The sequence below is a fragment of the Mesoplodon bidens genome (genome assembly GCF_964165515.1).
Source record: "Mesoplodon bidens genome assembly, chromosome: Y".
In the NCBI taxonomy this organism is placed as follows: Eukaryota; Metazoa; Chordata; class Mammalia; order Artiodactyla; family Ziphiidae; genus Mesoplodon; species Mesoplodon bidens.
In genome coordinates, this window is record NC_138180.1 from 42,662,546 (window position 1) to 42,686,967 (window position 24,422).

Below are 24,422 nucleotides of genomic sequence, written 5' to 3' on the forward strand. Positions count from 1 at the left end.
ATGGAAGGAGGATCAAGCAGATTGGAAACCCACACTCCAGTTTTCGTCTAGAAAAAGATCAAGCATTCTGTACATAAGGAGAGACATGGGAGGCATCCCCATGAAAGATTCAGAGACTCCTCCCTGGCAAAGAAACCGGCTGACATAACTAAGGGTAAAAAAAAAAGAGAAAGGATGCCCAGCATCTTGTTTCTTCTGCTTTGAAGCAATCAGAAATGTGTGATGATCCTGAAAAGACCACTTCTATACCGAAAAAGAATAAAAAGAGAAGAAAAGGTGCTTTGGGAGTCTATAAGGAAACAGGTATTGTGTACATCCTGGTGGATAAAGAGAACATTGTGGGGGCTTCCCTGGTGGCGCAGTGGTTGAGCGTCCGCCTGCCAATGCCGGACACATGGGTTCGAGCCCTGGTCTGGGAGGATCCCACATGCCGCGGAGCGGCTGGCCCCGTGAGCCGCAATTGCTGAGCCTGCGCGTCTGGAGCCTGTGCTCCACAACGGGAGAGGCCGCGATAGTGAGAGGCCCGCGCACCGCGATGAGGAGTGGCCCCCACTTGCCACAACTGGAGAAAGCCCTCTCACAGAAACGAAGACCCAACCCAACACAGCCATAAATTAAAAAAAAAAAAAAAAAAAGAGCTGGTGACACGTACGTGCGCCGAGACAGCACGAATTGGAGAAAAAAAAAAAAACTTCAATAGGTTACCAGAGTAATTCAAGGTAAACTACAAATAAAGGATAATTGAGACAGAATTAAAAAAAAAAAAGAAAACATTGTGAACACACCCAAGAATTTTAGAAAGCATGTCGATGTCATTTACATTGATGTAAGCAAGCGGCAAAAGTCAACAAAAGGGCCTGAAGCACATTTAGTTACTAAGTCACGTGAAAATGAGTCAGAACTGCATGATAAAGTTCGGGGGAAAAAGCATAAAAAAACATCGGAGGAAAGTCAGGTCCTGTGATGCTGTCCAGGAGAGTCTGGGTGCAAGCATCACCCTGCCCAGATCAGAATCCCAAGAGCAGGAACCCCAGCCTCCCATGGGCCAAGAAGGTGAAATCGCACAACTACCAGTGTCTGCAGATCAAAGCAAGTCTAAGACAAGAAAGAGGAAGCGTCCAAGTGACCAGGAATTCGAGGCCTTGCCTGCGCCTGAGAGCGCTGAGAACATATACTCAGAGGGATCTCAAGTGATTGGTGCGGTCGGGACTGCAGGGGGCAATCAGGAGTCCAGTGGCCTTAAGAAAAAGTCTAAGAAAAGGAAGAGAAGATCTTCTGTTGATACTGCCGTGGCACCTGCTGGTGAGTTTTCAGTGCTCAGGACGAGCTCTGAGGACACGCGCTTTGATTCAGTGGAAGGTACTGGTACCTTGATTGAAGAAAGTGTGAAACCCAGGCCACAAGAGGAGAAACCCCAGGCCTGTTCGGAAGAGGTGCAGAGGTAATGTGTGGGTGTAGAGCCTTCTGATGGTGTGCGTCTTGGGTGTGAAGTCTGCCCGTTACCTCTTTGTTCAGCACGGCCATAGGAAGGGGCAGAAATCATAAAGAGATAGACCATCGAATGTATAGGATGTCGTGCACATTTAACTGAGTAACTTGGCAGGTACTTTGCGTTCTTCATGTACAAAATAAGGCAGTTACAGTCTGTTTTCACTAAGAATTATTCCAGCCCTGAAATTCTATGTATAAGTTTAAAAAGAATTTTAAGACCCCACAATTACCTTGTCTATATGTACAGAGAGAGGAGAAAGGATCAGAGAACTTAGAATGCTACAGAACAGGAAAAAAACTTGACTTAGGGTTCTCCCTAATAAAAGAAACTTAGATATCGTTCTTTATATAATTATCATTTAAGTATCCTGGCCGATGAGTAGATGCAGGAATTTTTTTGAAGCACTTTATTTCAGTTCCTGGGAGTTGGGACAGGTTTTCTCCCCTTTTCTACTCTGTGACGTTCTTACATTTGCTAGATTGTCCTGGCTTAAAATAGTTTCACATAGAAGTTAAATGGCAGAGGGCCCAACTCACATCATCCTCTGTGCCCTCTCTTTGGGGACATTTTTAGATCACTGATAATGATGCAGGAATGTTCTCGGCCTTTGGTTCTTAACTTGTATGGGGCTGTGGACCTGTGAAAGCTGTTGACCCTTTGCTCAGACAAATACGTACAGTTTTGTTTTTGTTTTTGTTTTGTTTCAGTTTCCTGTCTGGGTGGTTAGCTGATGCCCTTGGCTAAGAACACCTTTGCACATCTGGCAGAAAGTCTGTGGGAATGAATTAGTGATAGATACATAGAAGACTATGTTTTCTTTATACTGCCAAGGGGAAAATATGTGGCCATTGTTAACTGCAAGGAAGCAATTGTAACGATGTAAACCCTGAATATTGACTTAACTAATTAGTAACCATTATTATAAAACAACTCATTGGTCGGGGGGAGGTGTCTTGAGTATCCATGGGTGTAGAAGAGGGCTGAGCTTATGAGGAAGTCAATATCTGAAACAATACAGTTGAGAAATAGTAACATAAGCAATGCCTGGTGGAAATAGGGCTTAAGGCGACATGTTTACCTTCCAGGCAGCCTCTGAGGTGTATCCAAGTTAGTAAAGCTACATTAAAGAGTTCAGACATCACAGACGGAATCAACTCCAAGATCCCTTCCAGCTTTAATGCTGTCGTAGTCAAAGGGAGAGTCACTGTAAGGAAAGAATCTGAAAGCCATTAGGGCACGTGACCTGTCAGTGTTAATCAATCCAGTTTTTCTCCTTAGATTAGAACCCACAAATGAAGAAGAAAGCAATTTGGAGTCGGCTAAAGATCCTGAAACGAAATATTTATCTGAAGATTCGAGAGATTCAGATAATTCAGACGTGGATTTGGATTCCACTGTGAGGCAGCTCCAGGAGTTCCTCCCTGATATCAAGGAGAGGGCTGCCACTACAATTAAGTGAATATATCGGGATGACTTGGGACGCTTTAAAGAATTTAAAGCCCAGGGTAAGCTTGTGGGACTTGAATATTTGTTGAACTTTTCTATATGCGTATCTAGCCCTGACTTTCTTTTGTGAGTGGTTCATATTTATAGATTCACAAAGAGCATCCCTTAGCTACTTTCAGCTTTATCTCCTTCCAGAATCATTATCTGCACTGTAAAATTACCAAACTGAAGTGCACTAGTTTTCCTCCTCTGTGCCCAACTTCTGGTAGGGGAGGCGAGGAAAAACGGGACTAATGGATCCAGGTGATCCACAGACTAGAAGATCAAGCCCGGAAGAAGAGGGGGAGGAGGTTAAGTGGTTGAGACACTGGGACGGGGGCACAAGTGAAATCAAATTAAAACACGCATATCAACATCATCAGCTTTGATGAGGTGTAATTTCAAGGATATTAATTTGAGGGTGAGCTGGTTGTAGTGGGCATGGCTTCAGGCAACACCCAGCTTGGTCTCCTTCTTGATTTCACTGTGTTACAAGAACCTCCCAGAAAGCTTATTGGGTTTCAGAATGAACTACAAATGTAAGGTTGTATACTGCAAGTGATAAAAGATTTTTAAAATAAGTTTAAGATTAGGAAAATGTACTGTGTAATGCAGTCAATAATAATGAGACTTGAGTGCTTTGAGTTATGACGAGGAATAGAACGTAAATTGCAGTGACATTGTCCCCACCTCCCCCCAACATATATTCGTAGAGAATATACATGTTCATGTTTGTGCCACCCAGTTCCCAGCACTGCCTTGGGGGGAGGAGGGGCAGAGGATAGTGAAGTGGGGGGGGGCGCTTCTTTTAAACTTTTATTTCAACACTGTTTGAATTTTTAATGAATATCTATTACTGTTAATTTATTTCTTAAATAACTGTGTAAAAAGGAATTGATGACACAAGAAAGGTCACATTGGAGTAGGATGGCCAGGGAAGACTTTGGGAGGACAGTGTGGCTTTGGCCGAACTCTGCAGGAGAGCCAATGTCAAGGGCACAAGTAGGGGCTGCTCCCCGATAGGTGGGGAGGAGCTGACGGGTGCTGTTGTGATTGCTAAAGACAAAACGGTGGTTCGCTTTCATTCATTGTTGACAGTTGTGTACCTTTTTCTCCTTCCCCAAATCCTAGGTGTCGCTATTAAATTTGGCAAGATTTCCGTGAAGGAAAATAAGCAGTTAGAGAAAAATGTGCGAGAATTTCTGTCTCTGACAGGAATCGAGAATGCAGACAAGCTGCTGTACACAGACAGATACCCAGAGGAGAAATCTCTAATCACCGACTTAAAAAGAAAGTACTCGTTTAGATTGCACGTTGGAAAGTTTAGAACTGTGGCCTCTTTGACCATCTGCAGCCTTCCAGCCTTGCACAGATAACCATGGTGAGTATTGAACACAATGCCTGGCCCGTCCAGTACATGCAGTGCATGTTAGCCGCTGCTACGTTAATAGTATTTTTATTGCCAGCCTATACGTTCAGGGATTTGGAATGTGTTCACGTCTCCCAAGGATAGTGCTTTTACAGATTTTCTAACAAATTAGATGATCAGCTTCCAGCTTTCCTACTTGGTAACAATTACGGTTTTGGTTTCTCTTCTTGACCTCTATTGTGTATTTTTTGCATACACTGCACAAAGTACTGTGGTATACACCAGAGTCTCAGACGTTTTTTTAAGTAGAGCCATTTTTGCACTTTGAGCTGGAACCCTCCTCTTGGAGGTATCCTGGGGAAGTTAGAAGGTCACGAAGCAATGTAGGTTTGGACTGGAAAAAAAAAATCTCTCTTGAATTTAAAGAGAATAATTTCTTAGGTGAAATGCACAAAGGAAAACAGAACAGTGAGCCCCTGCTGGGGGATCCTTTCATCTTTAGAGTGGCAAAGCAGGAAGAAGCTTATTCAATTGCAAAGTTTTTTTGTTTATCTTATGGGGAGCTGCTGGAGTGTGTCCTCCACCTCCAGATTACGGTAAAAGCTCTTTGCCTAATAAGGGTCTTTTCCGTGAATTTAGCAGAACAGAAGCTAGAGCCCCTACATACTAAGCATCTAGTTTCCAGAGATGGCCACGGAAACTGGGGATTTTGTATATCTGCTCCCCAAGACGGCTTTCTGCAGGACATAGGAAACCGCACCCTCCACCTGGGGTCTAGGATAGCGTGTGCTGTAAAAAGGGGCCCTTCTGGGTTTCTTTTATAATTGCGACTGTGTTTCATGCCACGCTCCGGTTGTCCCTCTGACCACCTCTCTTCCGACTTTAGGTAAGGGCATTGCCTGGCCCTGGAAACTCATATACTGTCGAGCAAAGAAGATGTTTGATGTCAACAATTACAAAGGCAGGTAAGAAAAAACTTGAGCAGAGCATTTCTCTAGTCTTTGCTGATACTGTAAATCAAAACGTACACAACAAAATCTTGAAGAGTTTCGTGTGTGAAACCAGATGTGCCGTCAGGTGTATGTCTCCAAAGTCCCTTTCAGTTTCCACCTCTTGAATAAATCTTCTGTCATCTTCCCCTTTCTAAATCCCTGGCTTTTACTTTATGCTGTCAATTGTAGCATTCTCCACGCGCTGCCTCTTAGCGTCACCTGTGCAGTTTTCTCGGCAGTCTCCTAAGTTGTAAGCTCCTTGCGAACCCAGACGTTCCTTCTCAGTGTGATGTGTGCCCTTCAGCACTGAGCCCAGTGCTTTGGGTTTTCAGTAAATATTTGAAGGTGGGGGTGAGCATTTGTGTGAGGTCATTTAAGTGTGATTCGGTAACATCAATGCAGAGCTTCATGTGGCGGTAGCCCTTCTGTCCTCCCTTTTTTCCTAAATAAAATACCCAATTATGTTCTGTTTCCAACATTCCAAATAAATCAAATGTAGACTGAGCGTCAGTGGTGGGTAAGCACTCTGCTTAAGGACAAAGGGATGAGGGAGAAAGCATCAGCTCCTACCCTTGAGGGCCCAGACAGCCACCTAGGGCTCAACTACTGATCTCACTTCCAGGAGGCAGATGGAGTGAATCTGTCACGGCCAGTTGGGTCCTACTGAGCGCCGTGATCTTGAATCAGGACATAGGTACTATCAGAACGTAACATTGATATGACCTCGGCTTCTTTTTAAAAATTTTACCAAAAGAAATAAACCGGAAGTAGAAGAAAGGCGCCTCCACACAGACTGAAACCTGCCCTCTCTTTTTCCCAAGCCCCCGCCATGTACTTTAAGGAAATTCACTAAGGGTGACATTTTAAGTGGGACCAAAATGATGCTTTTGGTAAATGAATGAGGTAACCTGTTTTTCTACCTGTTACATCACTGTGGGAAATGGCATTTTTCAAATAATGAAGGTCTGTCATTCTGATAATAAAGTTCATTCACTGGTACCATATTACTTGTGTTGTGCTGACCATTTACCCTTAAAGTATGTTTCCAACTTAAGGAACTCTTAAGTGAAAAAGCCATAGAAAGTCAAAAATCAAAGAATTGTAAGGCTCCAAGGGGCCATGGAGGTCAGTACACCTGTTTCCTCATTTTCGTACACTCTGTTTTTCTCTCATGTCCTCTTTTTTGTTGCTTCAAGGGTACTTTTAAGTCTTGTTTTAAATCTCAGGAAGACCCTGCTTGCCTTATAAAGGAAACTGCTAAAAAGCTTGATTCTTAATGGTGAAGGATTTCGCATCTCTGTTCACCATGCTCTGCATTTTAGATCCATTTCTGAGAATGCTAGGATCTTACTGTCCCCCGGTAGTTGTGGATCATCCTCAATAGAAATGGTTAGTATTTTATTAGGGCTGCTTTTGTGTTGCATTAGTAATAACATAAACTACCACTTCTGACCCCTCTTCCTTCCCACCAAAAAGGAATTATAAAATGTCATAATGATGGCTTTTTTCCCCTTAAACATTTAAGATGTTTAATCTCAAAATCTGCATATATTATAGTGCACTTTAGTTCTTTTCTTTTAATATATTTGCTTTTATGTGGGATTGCTGCCTCTTAACTTCCTTAAACTGTGACCGATTTGTGCTAAGGCATCTGTCACATCTTTTATTTTTGTCTGTGTTCGGTCTTTGTTGTTGCGCACGGGCTTTTTCTGGTGGTGGCGAGCAGGGCCTACTCTTCATTGCAGTTTGTGGGCTTGTCATGGCGGTGGCTTCTCTTGTTGTGGAGCATGGGCTCTAGGCGCACGGGCTTCAGTAGTTGTGGCTCTCAGGCTCAGTAGTTGTGGCGCACAGGCTTAGTTGCTCCACAGCATGTGGGATTTTCCCAGACCAGGGATCGAACCCATGTCCCCTGCATTTGCAGGCAGGTTCTTAACCACCGCGCCACCAGGGAAGTCCCTGTCTCATCTTTATTGAGCACCTGTTGTCTGTCAAGCATTACCGGGTTCCAAAGTGTAGAAAACTGACAGGGTCCCCACCCTCCGAGGACTTCCCCTCCAGAGCTGTGCTGTCCATCCATGTGACCACCAGCCTCATGTGGCCATGGAGCACTTGAACTGTGGTTAGTCCAAGCTGAGATGCGCTGAAGAGTGAAGTATACAATGGACTTAGAAGGCTTGGTGTGGAGAAGAGAGTGTAAAGTATCTCATTCATACTTTTAGGTTCTGATTACATGTTGAAATGGCTGCATTTTTAGTATATTGAGTTAAATAAGATATGTTATTAATTCATTAAAACTAAATAAAATTAGGGACTTCCTTGGTTGTCCAGTGGTTAAGACTCCGTGCTTCCACTGCAGGGGGTGTGGGTTTGATCCTTGGTTGGGGAACTAAGATCCCACATGCCGCATGCTGCCGCTAAATAAAACCCCCAAACACATGGAAGGCAGAGTGGAATGGTGGAAAGTGGTCCTTGGTGATTTGACTGAGCTCCTGGATTAAGCTCACCCTAGGGCCCACTTGTATCTGGACTTTTCAATTGCCTGAGCCAATAAATTATCTTTAAAAAAATTAATAAAATTAATTTTCACCTGACCACTAGAAAATTCTAAATGACATCTGTGGCTCATATTTCCATTGGCCAGTGGTGGCCTAGACGAAGGGTCAGATAAACCGGGGAAGCCACGAGCGTACAGTTGCCAGTGGTGACGGGGGCAGTGAGAGAGCAGCAGAGTGTCCTGTGGGAGAGGACAGCAGGACACCTCCAACCAGGTGGTCAGGGAAGCCCTCTCTGAAGATGCACCATTTAAGCTGCTTCTGAAGAGCTTGCAGGAGCTTTCCAGCGGTGGAGGGAGGCCATTCCCAACACAGGTCCAGAGGCTTCGAGGTGAGAAAGGCCGATAAGGCCAATAGGGTTGAACTTAGGGAGCACCGAGCTTTGCAGGCACAGTCAGAAGTTTGGGTTTTATTGTGTGAAGCCTTTATGGATTTGGCTGGGGAATAGCATGATCAGATTATTTGCCCTGGCCTCTGTGTAAGTGAGCCAGGGACTGCGGTGATTGACTTACAGGGTGCTCATGGTTGCGATGCCGAGACAGGAAGTATCTGGGCTCAGGACCTTGGTAGGACTGCGCTGAGCAGGTTTCCTGACAGCCCGCCCTATACGGCTTCTCCCAGCGTCTCAGCGTGCTGCAGTGAGAATAGTGGTTTTAAGCTTGTGGTTAACGCTTAGCTGTGATCTGTTTTCCCTTCCTCTAAGGTATAGCAAAGGAGATACCGAGAAGCTAAAGATATACCAGTCCCTCCATGGAAACGACTGGAGAAAGATTGGCGAGATGATATCTGGAAGTAGCCTCTCTGTGGCCCTAAAGTTCTCCCAGATCAGCAGTTGTAAGTCGTGGTCTCTAGAGCCCACTTTGGTGAACAAATCAGCCCACAGTGGCCCAGGGCCCAGGCATCACTGCAGGCCTGTCTTCTGAAAGAGTCATCACTCTTTCAGCCATTCTCTTACTGATTCATTTATTTCTTCATGCATATTGATGCAGCCTTTATTCACCAGACTGATTTCTGCCACACGTTATGTCAGTAGCTTTCAGTGTGACTCCAACTGCCAGGTAAACTGAAACCCACTCAGCCGGTGGGCAGGAGAACCTGGGCCACCAAGGTCCTTTCCCCCAGGTGACCAGGGAAACCATCAAAGGGAGGGCCTGTTAGTCAGGGACGTTTCCCAAAGCCAGTGTCAGTCGTCTCTTGTCTGTTCTCTTCTTTCATAAAAAGCTTCCTTGGTTATATTCTTCACCTTAAAAAGTCCCCAGTTGCTTTCAGAAGAGAGTCCTTAGTGGGTGTTAGCTTCAGCCCAGAGGCTCACATGCTCCGGCCCTGCAGGCAGAGCCGTGCAGCGGGTCCCAGCAAGGCGTCTGCATGTCCGCACGTGGTAAACTCTGAGGTGGTGGAGACCACGCCTTTTGTGCCACCAACTCTGGCCACCGGTGCCACGCGAAGACTCAGCACAGCCAATTCTGCCAGTTTCCAAGAAGTAAAGCAAACATCTGGATTTGCACGTGTGTGTGAAATCAAGATCTTTTTTTTCTTGGGACTCTCTTTTTTAAAATAAATTTATTTATTTATTTATTTATTTATTTATTTATTTATTTATTTATGGCTGTGTTGGGTCTTCGTTGCTGTGAGCGGGCTTTCTCTAGTTGCGGTGAGCAGGGGCTACTCTTTGTTGCAGTGTGCGGGCTTCTCAGTGTGGTGGCTTCTCTTGCTGTGGAGCATGGGCTCTAGGCGCGCTGGCTTCAGTAGTTGTGGCGCACAGACTCTAGAGCGCAAGCTCAGTAGATGTGGCACATGGGCTCAGTAGTTGTGGCTCGTGGGCTCTAGAGCGCAGGCTCAGTAGTTGTGGTGCATGGGCTTAGTTGCTCCATGGCATGTGGGATCTTCCCAGACCAAGGATTGGGCCCGTGTCCCCTGCGTTGGCAGGCGGATTCTTAACCACTGCCCTACCAGGGAAAACCCTCTTGGGATTCTCTTGATTTTTAAATATTCATCCAAATTGTTATTGGGGAAATAGTAACAATAACATTCTGTAGGCCAGATCGAAGATATCTGTAGCCTTCCAGCTTGTGGCCTCTTCCTTAGCATGACTGTGAGCATGTAGACAAGAAGAGCGAATCATAGAAGCTTTTGATGCCCTGCACCAAGGACTGGCTTTAGGAATTTACAGGTGCTGGGACTTCCCTGGTGGTGCAGTGGTTAAGAATCCACTTTTCCACTTCAGAGGGCATGAGTTTGATCCCTGGTCAGGGAACTAGGATCCCACATGCTGCAGAGCAACTAAGCCCACACTCTGCATCTAGAGAGAAACCTGTGTGCCACAACGAAGGTCCTACGTGCTGCAGCTAAGGCCGAACACAGCCAAATAATTTTTTTTAATTAAAAAAAATAGCTTAATGAGTGCAATATGTAAAAAAAAGAAAGAAAAAAAGAAATTCACAGGTGCCTTCATCAAGTACTGTGGTGACGCCATTGTAGCTGTTAATTTCACTCCAGAAACTCTTGGGGAGAGTTATTTATATAACATGAAAGTCGTTTGGTTATTCTCTTTCCACTAAATGTTTGGGAACCTCACAATTTCTTGCAGTAGGTATTACTCTTAGAAACAGGAAGAACAGCTTTCTCGAAGATAAAAAAAAGATTGCATTAAGAAAGGATTTTTTTTCTTTGCAGTTGGTTGTGTATGTGTGTGTGTGTGTGTGTATGTGTGTGTGAGTGTGATTGGTCCTTAAAAGGAAACTATGGCCACTTTCGTAGTTTCATTTTGATTTGCATGTAACTGATAGTTTTTTTGGTTTTGTTTTGTTTTGTTTGGCTGCGTTGGGGCTTCATTGCTGCGCGCGAGCTTGTTCTAGTTGTGGCGAGCGGGAGTTACTCTTTGTTGTGGCGTACGGACTTCTCATTGCCGTGGCTTCTCTTGTTGCAGAGCACGGGCTCTAGGTGCGCAGGCTTCAGTAGTTGTGGCATAAGGGCTCAGTAGTTCTGACACGCGGACTCTAGAGCACAGACTTAATAGTTGCGGCGCGTGGGCTTAGTTGCTCCCCGGCATGTGGGAACCTCCTGGACCAGGGCTCGAACCTGTGTCCCCTGAACTGGCAGGCGGATTCTTAACCACTGCACCACCAGGGAAGTGCATAACTGATAGTTTTATGTTTGTGTAATTGAGATGTTGCCCATTGTCTTCTGAAAAGTGTCTGATTTACCTTTTTGTTTATAAAGGCTTTATTTTGGGACTTCCCTGGTGGTCCAGTGGTAAAGAATCCTCCTTCAGATGCAGGGGACGCTGGTCGGGGAACTAAGATCCCACATACCGCGGGGCAGCTAAGCCCGTGTTCCACAGCTGCTGAGCTCACGCACCCTGTAGCCCATATGCCACAAACTACAGGGGCCATGCACCACAACTAGAGGGAGAAAATTCACACGCCACAACTAGAGAGAAGTCCGTGCACCATAACAAAGAGCCTGCGCTGCAACAAAAGATCCCACGTGCTTCAACGAAGATCTCATGTGCTGCAACTAAGACCCAACACAGCCAAAAAAATAAAGAAAATAAATAAATTAAGGGAAAAAAAGACTATTTTTCTAGAGCAGTTTTGGGTTCACAGGTAAAGTGAGAGGAAGGTACAAAGACTTCCTACTTATCTCCTGCCCTACACATGCACGGCACACCCCCATTCTCAACACCCCCCAGCAGAGTGGTCCATTTGTTACAATCCGTGAAGCTACCTTGACACATCTTAACCCCCCAGAGTCCACAGTCCACATTAGGGTTCACTCTTGGTGTTGTAGCTTCTGTGGGTTTGGAGAGATGTCAAATGACAGATACCCCTCATCATCATTTTGTTGTTAATATTGTGTTTGAAAGCAAATAGATGAGCAACTTCAAGACCATCCTTCTATGTCAACAGAAAGAACTCATGGTGCTTGGAGCAAGACGGACACCCAGAAACTAATCAAGGCTGTTGAAGAAGTGATTCTAAAGGAAATGTCTCCCCAGAAGCTAAACGAGATGGATTCTAAACTCCAAGAGAATCCTGAAGGTCGCCTGTCAGTTGTTTGGGAAAAACTGTACAAAGGCATATCCTGGGTAGAAGTGGAGGCAAAAGTGGAAACCAGGAATTGGATGCAGTGTCAAAGTAAGTGGTAAGTTTGAGGCTTCTTACATAAATTTCAACAAGAAGCATTCCCTGCCCCTCTCTCAGCAACTTCCGGAGAGGGGTGGACTGCTGAGGTTACTAAGAATATCTGTAACGACCACGTGGAAAGCCTTACAGTAGGTCAAGAATGATCCTCTCTAATCCGCTGCTCCAACCACTTCAATATCGAAAGCTGATTTAAGTTAGCATTTAACCACCCCTGATTCATTGTGTGGCTTCTTCATAAAGAACTTGGACCTTTTTATTCTATTTATTTATTTATTTAATTGAAGTAGAGTTGATTTACAATGTTGTGTTAGTTTCTGGTGTACTAAGTGATTCAGTTGTGCATATATATTATTTTTTTTGATTCTTTTCCAATGTAACTTATTACAAGATAGTGAATACAGTTTCCTGTGCTGTACAGTAGGACCTTGTTGTTTATCTATTTTATATATAGTAGTTTGTATCTGCTAATCTGCAATTTCAAATTTATTCCTGCCCCCTTTCCCCTTTGGTAACCATAAGTTTGTTTTCTGTATCTGTGAGTCTGTTTCTGTTTTGTAAACAGAACTTGAATCTTTTTAATATTGAATATTGACTTCTGATTTCTTCACTCTGTCCCTTTCTTCATAAAACAAGATTGTTACCTATTTATAGCATGAAAGAAATACAAAATTAACGTCTGGATATTTAGGAGGGAAATCACAAGTGTAGTGATCAGTAATACCTCCACCTTTTTACTTGTGCTTTCTAATTCAGCAGTTCCTCTGTCTTCATCCAAAGCAGGGCAGTCATACTCTTTCATCCTAGAACATCTTTAGGTACATCCATCATGAAGAAGTAGTTTCGGTCCAGATGTTGCTGCATGTTCTTTGCCCAACGTAGCTTTTCCCAGCCCTGGAGGGATTCCGAGCTAACTTTCAGCTGCAACATGACAGCTTGAAGCAGTGGTTCTACAGCCCACGACCCAGGTCTCCTGTATAAACGGGGCTCCATCATCCTGCATAAAGGGGGCTCCGTCATCTTGACCATTAAAGAAGAATGAAATCCAGAGTGGGCATGTTGTACGTTAAAAGCAAACTGCTAGATTATACTGAGTATTGTTTATATACCTTACAGTTCTGCTGTAGAATATTTATCTTACTAGAAGACTACCCTCAGGAAATAAGGACAGATAATGTTTTGGGGGGGAAGTGTGTAGTATGGAGGAACCAGAGCCCTTTCTACCCCTATATCTTAGGCTTAAAAAAAGGAGTGGGGACTTCTCTGGTGGTGCAGTGGTTGAGAGTTTGCCTGCCGATGCAGGGGACATGGGTTCGTGCCCTGGTCCAGGAAGATCCCACATGCCGCGGAGCGGCTAGGCCTGTGAGCCATGGCTGCTGAGCCTGTGCATCCAGAACCTGTGCTCTGCAACGGGAGAGGCCACAACAGTGAGAGGCCTGCGTACCGAAAAAAAAAAAAAAAAAAAAAGGAGTGGGGGCTTCCCTGGTGGTGCAGTGGTTAAGAATCCGCCTGCCAATGGAGGGGACACGGGTTCGATCCCTGGCCTGGTAAGATCCCACATGCCGTGGAGCAACTAAGCCCGTGTGCCACAACTACTGAGCCTGCACTCTAGAGCCTGTGAGCCATAACTACTGAGCCTGTGTGCCACAACTACTGAAGCCCACCTGCCTAGAGCCCGTGCTCTGCGACAAGAGAGGCCACTGCAATGAGAAGCCCATGCACCGCAATGAAGAGTAGCCCCTGCTCGCCACAACTAAAGAAAGCCCACGTTCAGCAATGAAGACCCAACACAGCCAAAAATAATTAATTAATTAATTAATTACTTTTAAAAAAGGAGTGGGTTATAAAGCCTCGGTTGGAAGATGATATGTCAGTGTCTTAAAAAGGAAATGATGAAGGGGAGCCGTGCTTCAGAATCAGCATAATTAAATAACATGCAAGGGTTCTTTTTTAATTTGAAGAAAAAAGTAGGAAACTTGAATGCTGAGCATAGGTTTACTTCATGAAACATTGAAATGGCATCAGCGGGTACATTTCAAACCAGTGAACATGGGCGGCTATTAGTAAAAACTCTCAGTTTCTCTGTGTGTGCCTCATGTACCTCCCTGCTCAAGAAAGTAAATGTCACAGCTCATGATCTGTCCATCAGATTGTGACAGATTTCACTCTTCAAGAGAAGCACTTTTTAAATATTTTTAATTGGGCTGCTTCTCTCATTAGGAACTTCAGGGAACCCTTTCCCTCAGCCTTGAACTTGGGGCCTTAGAGGAATCATGGAGTCATTGATCACTTTAGTAAATCTGTGTAGTTTGGTGTTTCAGCAGCTATAATGGTAATAAGAGCAATATCTCTCTGTTTGATAAACAAGCAAAAATAAATTGAGTCTACACAGCATCCTTTAGCACCTGCAAGCAGGCTTATTCTTTTTTTTTCCTCCCTTTTATTATACTGTTTATTATGGAAATTGTGTAACACACACCAACTTAGAACTCCTTGTATCCATCACTCATTTTCAATAACCATCAACTTTCTATCTCTTTATTTACCCTCTCCCACTTTAAAAAACTTTTAAAAAGGTATATTCTTGATGGTGGTAAATCTTAGCTGTGATGAGTTGCAAAAGTTATAAAGTGGTTCTGAATAAGGACAATTTAGATGAGGAAAACAAAGGACATTTTAATGGAAACTTTACCCCGAAAATAAACTGTTTTTCTTTCTTTCAATGTAGGACGGAAATTCTAACCAAGAAGAGGACAAATGGTCGGGACGTATACCGGGGACTTAATGCCCTACAGGCCAAGATCAACCTCATTGAAAGGTACATAAATAGAAAGTGACGATATTTTACCCGTTTTCCTCTCTAGCCAAAGAGTAATTGTTAAACAGCAGAATCTGCAGTAAGATTACCACGATTCATATTCCTGTTCCAGCACTTTCTACGTGCATGACCTTGGATGTGTTTCCTGCCTTTCTAGTTCTTGGTTTGTTCATGTTAAATGAGGATGATAATAACAGTACCTGCCTCTTAGTGTTATTGGCCGAAGAAATGAAATAATGCATGCAAAACGTAGCATGCACTCAATAAACATAGCTCTTTGAGTCTTTAAGGCTTTCACATAGACATTGCTTACTTCTGTCCATTGGAAAATGGAGGTAAATACTTCAGGCCGAGCCCTACTGCTCTCTAGCATGCATTAGTTGGCGTCACTGCTGCTTGGTCTTTAGTTTTGTCTTTGAGTTCCTGGTCCGTGCAGAGTCCTCCCTCCCCTGATTGACAGGGAGACACAGAACTGTTTTACAAAGACTGCGAGTCTAGTGGACCTGGCCTCATGTCCAATGAGGAACAGCAAAGAGCAGAAGAAACCTTTGGATTCTGGCCGCCCTGTCCAGCTTCATTATTCTTGCGCTCTGTCAGGAAGCCTGCTTCTCCTTCATTGGTGGGCTTCCTCGTTCTCCACGCTGGCGTGGCTGGGGTTTTTTTCCTCTACCAGAGACAGCAGAGACTAGCAGAGCCAAGGAGGGCATCTCACGTCAGGCAGGCCTGGGTTCCAATGTGGGTACCACCTATGAGTCATGAAACCTTGAGCCAATGACCCGAGCTCTCAACCCTGATTCCTGGCCTGTGGAAAGGACATAATCCCCTAGCTTCATCAGGTGGTGTTGAGGGTAAATGGACTAGTGGGTATCAAGGTCTTAACCCAGTGTTTGTCACTTAGTAAGTGCTGAGTACACATGTATACTACTCTTGTGTGTCTACATTGAATGGTGAAATTGTGTTTTGGTTTGTTTGTTTGGTTGGTTTTTAATATTGTATTTATTTATTTGGTTGTGCCGTGTCTTAGTTGCAGCAGGCAGGTTCATTAGTTGTGGCATGCAGACTCTTAGTTGTGGCATACATGTGGGATCTAGTTCCCTGACCAGGGATCGAACCCGTGCGCCCTGCATTGGGAGTGTGGAGTCTTAACCACTGTGCCACCAGGGAAGTCCCTGTGTTTTTTTTTTTTTTAATTGAAGTATAGTTGATTTACAATGTTGTGTTTAACCTTTGCTATACAGCAAAGTGACTCAGTTATACATATATATATTCTTTTTCATATTTCATTCTTTTCTATTATGGTTTATCACAGCATATTTAATATAGTTCCTTGTGAAGTTGTGTTTTTTACTAGGCTTGGTGGGAGATGCAAAGGGCTCAGGAGGAGGAAGGGTGATTTTTTGGTCTGTAGCTCACCCCAAGACCTTGGGCTGACCTTGGGTTAGCATGCCAGTGACACTGGGCCTGTGTAACAGGGGAGCTGGAGCAGGGGTGAACACGCTGAGGCCTTCCAGCTCTTAATATTCTGTGAGCCCATGAAGATGTGGATCCTGTTGATTTTTGGCTTGAAAACTTAATTTTTATTTTTGCTCATAGGTTGAATGAAATAAATGTGGAAGATGTTAATGAAATAGACTGGGAAGATCTTGCTAGCACCATAGTGTAAGGCCATTTGTTTAATATTAATCTAATGAAAAAATCAGAGAGGAGTTCTAATAAATGCCTCTCAGATTTGAAGAACAGGACTGAAATTCCTGCTGCTTATGGAACTCATCTATAAATTGTATTTGTGTATATATGTATTGGGAACACCCTGTCTACGTACCAGACCAGGTAAATCAGACCAGTCCTCCCTCCGCTCCAACCACCACCTCCACCCCAAGACACCTGAGAAGAGTGAATGAAATGTGTGCAGAGTCTCTTAAAAGCTTCATGGAGCACACCAGCTATGACTGGGATGAAGAACCCATGGTCCCTTTGCCCATAATTAGCCTTTTACCATTTGCCACATTGACTTTATCATCCCTCCCTTTCCCGCTCCCTTCTACAAGGGAATAGAATTCTTTCCCTTAACCGTTTCAGTGTTAGTGGTGGACGCCATGTCCTCAGCAAGGCTGTTATTCTGCATCAGCACAGTGATCGTACTGAGGGCACCTGACACTGATGCACTACTATTGTCTAAAACACAGCCCCCATGCAAATTTCACCCAGCGTCCCAGTCCTGTCCTTTATAACACTTTCCCCCTGATTTAAGATCCAGTCCAGGATCTGTCTCCTTAGAGTCTTCTAAACAGCAGAGTTGTTCTGCCTTTTCTTTTCTTTTTTTTAATTATTGGAGTATAGTTGATTTACAATGTTTCAGGTGTACAGCAAAATGATTTCTGTTATAGATTTTTAAAAATATATTTATTATCTTATTTATTTAATTTTGGCTGTGATGGGTCTTCATTGCTGCGCGTGGGCTTTCTCTAGTTGGGGCGAGCAGGGGCTACTCTTCATTGCGGCTCGTGGGCTTTTCATTACGGTGGCTTCTCTTGTTGAGGAGCACGGGTTCTAGGCGCGTGGGCTCAGTAGTTGTGGCTCGTGGGCTCTAGAGCACAGGCTCAGTAGTTGTGGTGCACAGGCTTAGTTGCTCTGCGGCATGTGGGATCTTCCTGGACCAGGGCTCGAACCCATGTCCCCTGCAGTGGCAGGCAGATTCTTAGCCACTGCACCACCAGGGAAGTCCCTCCGTTATAGGTTATTACAAGATATTGAATATAGTCCCCTGTGCTATACACTAGGTCCTTGTTGTTTATCTATTCTATATACAGTAGTGTGTATCTGTTAATGCCTTTGTCTTCTACGATGTTGAAATTGTGGGAAAATACAGGCTAGTCATTGTGGAGAACTTGCCTCAGCTGGGGAGTTTGTCAGACGCTTCTTCACTGTTAGATTCGGGTTTTGTATTTTACACGGGAATCAGTCACGGGGGAGGCTGTGTTTGTGTCACCAGGTCACATCCCATCATGAGGCATGTGGTTCTGATTTTGATCCCCTGGCTCTGGCGGCCTCTGCCACACTGCCCCACTGTAGAAAAGTAAGTTTTTCTCTTGGTGAAAAGAAACGGCCACGGGGAGATATTTTGAGACCACATCAAGCTCCTGTTCCTCTTCGGATTTGCCTCAGTGGTTTCGGTGTGCTGTTCCTTTGCATTTCTCCTCTGAGGAGTGAGATTTCATCGGTTGTCACTGTCTGTCTTCATTGCTATGGTCCTTGCATTTTCAATCAGTTCCTGCCACTGGAGGAGAGGCCATCACTCTGAAGACCTGAGTTCACTGCTGGCCAAGCAACAGAGAGCTGGCTGGCAAAGCACAGTCCCTCTAAGCAATGCAAACTGTTGAGCATCACAGGGCTCAGGGGTTGGTGGGCTTTGGGAGGTGGGGATGTTGAGGGACTGTCTGGCCTTTAGTTCGGGAAGGGTGCTGAGGGGAACAGGGCTGCCACAACCTGGCTGCCTTTCAGAAACGTGGCTGCTGGCGTGAGGTTGTCACTGATCCATTAGGAAGGGTGTAAACTGGTTTTGCTGGTTAGTTATTTACACCTTGGGATTATGGACAAAGAACAATCAGTCCTTTTTTTTTAACTTGGAGAATTGGAATCTTTTCGTGGCAGGCCCTGTTGGGAGTCACAGACACATGCCCATGGTTCCAAACCCTTTCCTCTTCTAGCTCGTCTCAGGGGTGGGGCACCAGCTCTTGGGTGTGGGTCCCTGAGAGGGGAGGGTGTTAGGGGCTTTGAAGGAAGGCTGTCCTGCTGTGTACCCCACCAACTCCCATCCTAAGAAGTATTCATGTCGACAGGTCCCTCCCTTTGTAATATCAAACCCCTTTTGAAAAATCTGACTTTTCCAATAAATGTTTGTGTATCTTGTGACATTGCCTCAGATCACATTTCTTAAATTAAAATGGGTTTTTAATGATTTTAAGTAGAATTATATACTTAAATATTGATTGTTCTGGTTAAGGTTTAGAAATCTCAAAGCTGTAAAACAGACATCATGGCATCCAGTCAAATACCATTGGAAATAGTACATCCTCAAAGTTTTAATAACAAATTAAAACAGTGAAAATAATTAAATTAGAAGTTCGATCTCTTCAGGTTCGTTAAGCCTCCCTTGTGAATTGTTTAGGCAGGATTTTAAAGAAAGCATCTCCACCTAATGAGATGTAACACCTACTTCGTTTGAAAATGTCCAGGTCAGTTATTGTTACTTCTTGAAGCCTGAGCTTTGATCTGCAGAACAACCTGTGTGTGGGGTGCTGTGGGAAGAGGGAAGGCATAGATGCCCTAGATCTTGGGCTTTGCAGTCAGGTGGACCGGGCATCAAGTCCTGGGACTCTGCTCATAATTTAGCCAGCCTTGGGCAGGTCATTCCCTCACTTGCCTCTGCGTCACGGTTTCCTCATCTGCGCAGCGTTGTAACAGCACCGTGATGAGGACGACAGCAAGGAGACAGTGCGTGTCATGCCATGCACACGCGGCGGGCAGCTGCTGCCATGAAGAGGCAGAGAGAGCCCAGCCATCTTGTACTTCCACATACCTAGCAGATCCAGTTATTCCCACTAATCATATAACAACTAGATTAATTAATTACTGAAACAAATATGCCACGCTTTTGTGGCTTAGGAAATGAGTGCCCAGGAAGTGAAGTTAGTGATTTTCACTTTAAAAAAATATTTAAGATGTGGTTGTTTCTGTCCTACTTATTGTAAATGAAAAGTGGATTTGACTCACCAGAATATCGTAAGCATCCACTTTATTTAGCTTTGTAAAGTAAAAAATCCCGACCCCTGCTTTTGCATTGCGACAAATATATAGTTAGCCTGAAGGTAGTGGTTAAGAGTGTAGGATTTGTGAAATGTTGCCATTGGCAGCAACATGGATGGACCTAGAGATGATCATACTAAGTGAAATAAGCCACACAGAGAAAGACAAATAGCATAGGATATCAATTATATGTGGAATCTTTAAAAAACTGATACAAATGAACTTACTTACAAAACACAAATAGACTCACAGACATAGAGAACAGACTTTTGGTTACCAAAGGGTTAGCGGGCGGGAGGTAGGGGGATAACTTAGGAGGCTTGGATTAACATCTACACACTACAGTATGTAAAATACATAAACAATAAGGACCTACTGTATAGCACAGGGAACTATACTCAATATCTTGTAATAATCTATAATGGAAAAAAATCTGAAAATATTTTATATATATATATATATATGTACAACTGAATCTTTCTGCTGTACCCTTGAAACTAACACATTATAAATTAACTATACTTCCATTAAAAAACACTGATATCAAAAAAAAAGAAAGAAAAAAGTAGAATTTGGAGTGGACCCAATTGAAGTCCCAGCCCTTCCCCCCTATTCACTGTAAGATCTTGGGCATCTTCTCTTGGGTTCCCCATCTCCAAAACGAGGGATAAGCATAGGAGGCCCCACACAGAGTGGTCGTGAGGGTTATTTGTTGCTCTGCGGAGAGCCCTCAGGGTGGGGCTGAAGACAATGTTAGCATCAGCCCCTGTGAGCTAGTGTTACACCTTGTCTTCTCAACTGGTAGTTTAGACAGAATCCGTGTTGTTGTACTTCTGTTTTTCTTCCTTTTGTGTGTGTGTGTTTAACCAGATGAACAATAGCTTTTCATACGTGTCTTATTTTTCTCACATGTGTAGACATGAGGATTAAGAAAGCTGCTTAGGTCTGTAGACCACCCCTCAATCAATGCACTTTGTACACAGGACTGAAATGATTAATTTTTAAACTGCCACTAACTTTTTGACACCTTTTCCTTTCTAAAGGGGTGTTCCTCCATCTTATGTCCAAAGTAAATTTTATAAGCTGAAAGCTTCCTGTGTTCCGTTTTGGCAGAAGAAGACTTTTCCAGGTCAGTATTTTCGATATCTGAATAGTTAAAAACGCAGCATATGGGGACACACGCTGGTAGTGTGACCTTGGGTAGTGACTTTTGGGAACCTCAGATTCTTCAAATGGAAAATGGTAAAAATTGGCAAATTATAACCCCTACCTGACAGGACTTTCAAAAGTACTAAATGAGATAATGAGCTTGAGAAGTGTGGTCACCAGGCCGCCGGGCGTTTAGCAAGCACTGGGTGAGGAGCTGCGAGTGCTTCTGGATTGCACAGCACACATGCTCACACCACATGCCTGCACACACACTGATGCACAAAAAACTGGAGGTACAGTTTCTTCTCTGCAGCCATTTGTAGGTGGTTTACATATGTAATTCCCAAACCTGGACTATCGGAGTCAGGTGGGGAACTTGGGAAAAAAGATACATACCTGGGTCTCATCCCAGACCCAGTCGATCCTAGTCTCTAGTCTGGGTCCAGAGGCTAGATTTTTCTCTAACAAGCTCACAGATGAGTCGCCAGTGGCCTGCCCAGCATCATTGTTTGGGAACCACTGGTTCGGGTAACACTGCACCCTGCAGTGTGTGACAAAATGCTCCTTGCTTTCAGCGGACAGCACTTCCTGGGTTTGAATCCTGGCTTCGCCCTCCTGACTCTATGACTTTGGATGAGCTTCATGTCTTTATGCCTCATTTGAAACACGGGTGAACAATAGTGCCTACCTCACAGCATTTTTGAGAGGATTGAATGAGTGACTATGAATAAAGCAGTTAGAGCCAGGTCTTGCACACAGTAGTGCCAGTAACAATGCATTGTCATCATCTGTGCCGTCCGTCCTTTGACCTTGGGAAGAGGCTTTGTCAGATCATCTCAAGATTCAGTTTCTTTTCTTTAGAGATTATAGACTACCTTCATGAGACTAGTCTACCGTTGCTTAAAGAAAAATTAGAGAAGAAGATGGAGAAAAACGGGACTGAGATCCAGACTCTGGCAACCCCCAAGCCAGTCTTCCTGTTTCGAGACATCTGTTGTTGTGACGATGACAGTGAGGGAGAAGACGGAGATGAACAATGTTAAGCGGCTGATACTCTCTTGTCCATTTTTCTAGGTCTGGTTGTGTTTATGTACGTGTCAATAATGCTATTTCCACTATTGATTTTACTGAAGAAGGTGCAACAGCCAAAGGAAGGGTATGAAAATAATAACATACCGTGGAACATTAAAAATTGATTCACATTTCATATTCAAGTTTGTCTGAATGTGAAAAGAAAGGCGAGTACATGAGTTGATTTAATATTTTCTGTGCTATTATATTGAAAATTATCATATTGAAAATACTTACAACTAATGGTTTTCATACAACAACAGGATCCCAAGTCCCTCTAATGGCAGCAGAGGGTAGTCATGTCCAAGGAACATTTTCTTTTTTTTTTTTTTTTTTTTTTTATGGCTGTGCCACATAGCTTATGGGATCTTAGTTCCCCACCGGGGATTGAACCCAGGCCCTCGGCAGTGAAAACGCAGAGTCCTAACCCCTGGACCGCCAGGGAATTCCCCAATGAACATTTTCATGGTGTGGATTCAACTATACGTGCATTCAGCAAAACAGAGAATGTTAACAATTTTAATAATGCATGCCATTTTTTTCTGTGTTTCAGTTGTTTAGATGTATATTTTAGTGTGTGTGCGTATTAGGTAAGTGGTACAGGGACGTTTGTGTTCCTGGAAGCTGGTTTCGGTTCCCATGTGCCTGTCATGGTGTGCGTATCTCATCTTCCCGAGTGTGATTCTAGTGTTTAAAGATAAGTATTTTTCATACAAGATGCCCTCTCAAAGCCAGTCACAGAATTCTTCTGGTGTTTAACTGGAAAAAACAAAGAATCCAGCAGTCTCTTCCATTGCTTCTGGAAAAACTGCCTCTGTTAGACTTCCCTTGCTGGCAAGGGGAATAAAGTGCCCAGGCTTCTAGCCTCATCTGTACAGGGGAGAACATAGAAAGGAAGGTGTGGGTGAGCAATATCCCATACAGTGAGGCCACCCTCTGGGCCAAGGTGCAGCACCCTTGTCTCCTGAGTGTAGCATCATGCTGTGTGATGTTGGTTAATTCATCCACAAAGCTAGACATGTTTCCAAGCTTGCCGTCATCAGAGAAGGAAGAATAGAGAGAAACAAGTTTAGGAGTCCTCATTCACCAGTATATCCACAGCACCTATCATGGTGTTGTGCAAATAATAGACACTCGATAAATATTCAGGGCACAAATGAGTATTTTCTTTTTAAAAGTTAATTAATTACTTTATTTTTGGCTGTGTTGGGTCTCCGTTGCTGCAGAGGCTTTCTCTGGTTGCGGAGAGCAGGGGCTACTTTTCATTGCAGTGCACGGGCTTCTCACTCTGGTTGCTTCTCTTGTTGTGGAGCACGGGCTATAGGTATGTGGGCTTCAGTAGTTGTGGCCCATGGGCTCATTAGTTGTGGTGCACAGGCTTAGCTGCTCCTCAGCATGTGGGATCTTCCTGGACCAGGAGGTGAACCCATGTCCCCTGCATTGGCAGGCGGACTCTTAACCACTGCGCCACCAGGGAAGTCCCAGAACAAATGAATATTTTCTTTTTAATAAGCATCTTGCCTTTAGTCACCTCCTTCTATCTGTCAAACATACCAATCTTCAGGCTGATGGGAATATAAATTACATGTTCCTTTTGGAGGACAATCCGGTAGAATACATCAAAGCCTTAAGAATGTACATATTCTGAGGTCCAGCAATTTCACTTCTAGGACCTAAAGAAATAATAGAACTAGTGTAAAAGAATGGCACATTTATAATATGGAAACTAGAAAAATGAATGTTCTTTCATAGGAAATTTACTATATATGATGGTGTATTCCTAGAATGGAATATTAGGCAGTAATTAAAGAATGATAATGAGGGACTTCCCGGGTGATGCAGTGGTTAAGAATCTGCCTGCCAATGCAGGGGACATGGGTTCAATCCCCGGTCTGGGAAGATCCCACATGCCACAGAGCAACTAAGCCCATGCACCACAACTACTGAGCCTGCGCTCTAGAGCCCGCAGGCCACAACTACTGAGCCTGTGTGTCACAACTACCGAAGCCCACGCTCCTAGAGCCCGTGCTCCACAACAAGAGAAGCCACTGCAATGAGAAGCCCACGCACCACAACAAAGAGCAGCCTCTGCTCGCAGCAGCTAGAGAAAGCCCACGCATGACAACAAAGACCCAACACAGACATGAATAAATAGATAAATTAAAAAAAATAATGATAGTGATAGATTTGTTTAACATACAAGGTAAACAGTATCATCAACTAAAATATATACTGTTTTTCATTCAGAAGTGTACATATTATCTTCTTAATTTTGTAACAGTAAAAAAAAATAGGGACTTCCTGGTGGTCCAGTGGTTAAGACACCTTGCTTCCAATTCAGGGGGCACAGGTTCGATCCCTGTTGGGGGAACTAATATCCCACATGCCGCGTGGTGCAGCCAAAAAAGAAAAAAAAAATGTGTAAATAGAGTTGCATTACAGAGTAACGGAGGAATTAAACCCAAAGTGTTGACAGTGGTTCTCTCCGGGGAGTGGGATTGTGAGTTTATAGGTTAGAAGTCTTGACTTGCAAGTGCCAGAAAATG

The 24,422-nt window shown here is 43.9% G+C and overlaps 1 pseudogene across 1 annotated transcript; it reads left to right on the forward strand.

Annotated features, from left to right (window-relative positions):
• LOC308609633 (transcription termination factor 1-like) lies at positions 1-23,023 on the forward strand (annotated as a pseudogene). The gene is made up of 11 exons: positions 1-338; positions 776-1,441; positions 2,771-2,997; positions 4,109-4,299; positions 5,238-5,311; positions 8,594-8,724; positions 11,799-12,033; positions 14,761-14,850; positions 16,444-16,509; positions 20,700-20,785; positions 21,667-23,023. The product of its transcript is annotated as a transcription termination factor 1-like (transcript).
• The last annotated feature ends 1,399 nt before the right edge of the window (positions 23,024-24,422 follow it).